Source organism: Camelina sativa, chromosome 9 (genome assembly GCF_030686135.1).
Source record: "Camelina sativa cultivar CO46 ecotype springtype chromosome 9, ASM3068613v1".
In the NCBI taxonomy this organism is placed as follows: domain Eukaryota; kingdom Viridiplantae; phylum Streptophyta; class Magnoliopsida; order Brassicales; family Brassicaceae; genus Camelina; species Camelina sativa.
Genome location: NC_141888.1, coordinates 17,576,914 through 17,579,349, shown reverse-complemented (window position 1 = coordinate 17,579,349; position 2,436 = coordinate 17,576,914). Strand labels below are relative to the sequence as shown.

At 41.7% G+C, this 2,436-nt stretch overlaps 1 non-coding gene across 1 annotated transcript; it reads right to left on the bottom strand.

Annotated features, from left to right (window-relative positions):
- Positions 1 to 1,957: 1,957 nt before the first annotated feature.
- Positions 1,958 to 2,064, bottom strand: LOC147938236 (small nucleolar RNA R71). The gene has a single exon (XR_015567490.1). It is a non-coding gene; the product is annotated as a small nucleolar RNA R71 (small nucleolar RNA).
- Between the last annotated feature and the right edge of the window lie 372 nt (positions 2,065 to 2,436).

Below are 2,436 nucleotides of genomic sequence, written 5' to 3'. Positions count from 1 at the left end.
ACTGTAAGAATCAAGTTTTAGAGCATTTAGGGTGTTGCATTTCTGCATTTGCATATATTGGATGAAAACAGGTGCTAAAGAGCCAAAAATGGGGAAAAACAAGGACAATTCGAGCATGTACCCAAAGGAGCCATCGAGCTACAAGAACAAGTCCGAACCCCCACACAATCAAAGAGGATCCAAGAGCACGAGGAGCAACCCGAAGATCCACCCGAGGAGTTACCCAACTTCACCCTCGTGTACTCCATCGAGTAGACCATCGGGCAGGTCTTGGAAGCTAGGTCAAATGTGTTTCCATATATAAACCCCCTCTTTCCCTAGCTCGCAAACGAGCTCGCCGCAGACTCAACATTTTCTTCTTGTTTTTGTACTTTTATTTTGTATTTTTTCTTAGATCTTTATCCCATACTTTTCCTACTATATTCTATCTTTTAATATAATGTCATTTTCGTTTATTATGATTGCCTTTTCATTCGTTTCTATGTCCGAGTAGTGTAGCAAAGTTTCTAGGGATGAGATAGATGATTAGGTGTTATTGATCGGTTAGGATGCTTTAGTTGATTGTTATGATTGATAGATTTCCTTCTAGGTTGATGTTCTTAATGCGGTCAACAGACCGAAAGGTTGAGATTAGATCTAGGGCGTTTACAATGCTACAGGCCGAAAGGAGTAGTTAAAATACTTGATTAGGTCAATGCTAGAGGTATACTTAACTTTGAGTGACAAAATCAGATGAGTCTAAGTTTACTGACAAAAATGAATTGTTCTTAATGCCTGCTTGTTCATATTGCTAGTGCGATAGTGTGGTAGTATGTTCAAGGTTGATTGTTGCTAGTGCGAAAGTATGGTGACAAGGTTTTAGAGGTTCATTGTCTAGGAAATAATTGCTTGAGGCATGTAAGGCATCCGTACTGGTCTAGAACACTTAGGATTCGATTACCCCCATCCTTAGGAACTTTCGTATTTCATTTCTTGCATTTTCTATACTTACTCCACCACTTACCCGATCAGGCGATAACCTGCATCGAGTAATACCTCAAGCTGTTCATAATTTACTTGCATACTCGATCACTCCACTCGATCCTGTACTCGATTGCTTGCATCGAGTTCTTAGGTCGTGTGGTTTACTTGTTTATATTCTTTTACTTTGTTTATATTAGGACTGTTAGAACCAAAACCTTAATTGCTTGGCTTGACTTGTATTATGCTGATCATATCCTTCCTGCTAGCAATACACAACCATTTGGATTGATAACCATTTGTACTACAACTGCATAGGGAATTGATACCCTGGGTGAAAACCTGTCTATCAATTTGGCGCAGTTGCCATTTGGTTGTTTTAATTTTGCTACGTTTAGAATTTCAGGACTTGCTAGATCAAGTTCATTTGTTTATATTTGTTTCGGATACTAACTTGTTTGCTTTCGCTTTTGTTTGTTTTGAATCTCAGGTACACCCCGAGCACCCACCCAACCTGTCACTCGATCACCTGGATCGAGTTGATCCTCGTGTACACACTCGGTACTTACCTGTGCATGCAAACCTGATCCAAGGGTAGCCAGAACCTGAGTCCTTTCATCGAAAACATCGACAGACCTCGGCTACTCAGACACCAGCAAGTTCAACCGAAACCAGCAATCATTGAGGAGACGATGAATAATCAGAACAGTCCACCAGCTCCTCAAGCAAGGACCAACATAGGAGCAGGAGATGCTCCGACTACTCACACTCAGAGGAATGGCATTGTGCCACCAGCTGAGCAGAACAACAATTTTGAGATCAAGAGTAGTCTTATCCAAATGATACAGAGCAACAACTTTGATGGATTGCCAATCGAGGACCCATTGGATCATCTGGATGAATTTGATAGGTTCTGTAGCCTCACTAAGATAAATGGAGTCAGTGAAGATGGATTCAAGCTCAGGCTTTTCCCATTCTCTTTGGGAGATAAAGCACAAGGCTGCGAAATGAGATTTCCGGCTTTGTACAGAAGAACAATGAAACGTTCAACGAAGCTTGGGAACGTTTCAAGGGGTACACTACTCAATGTCCACATCATGGCTTCAGTAATGCTTCATTGCTGAGCACACTATACTGAGGAGTAGTCCCCAAGATACGGATGTTGCTGGACAACGCAAGCAATGGTAACTTCCTCAACAAGGATGTTGATGAAGGTTGGGACCTAGTTGAGAACTTGGCTCATTCTGATGGCAACTACAATGAGGAAAATAATCGCTCTGTGCGATCTACAGGAGAGGAAGATGCCAAGTATAAGAGGGACATGAAAGCCCTCAACGACAAGCTCGATCAGCTCCTCAACCAGCAGAAGCATGTACATGATATATCAAAGGAAGAGCAGTTTCAACAACAAGATGGGGAAACTATGCAGCTAGAGGATGTTAACTACATCAACAACCAAGGAGGTTACAACAGAGG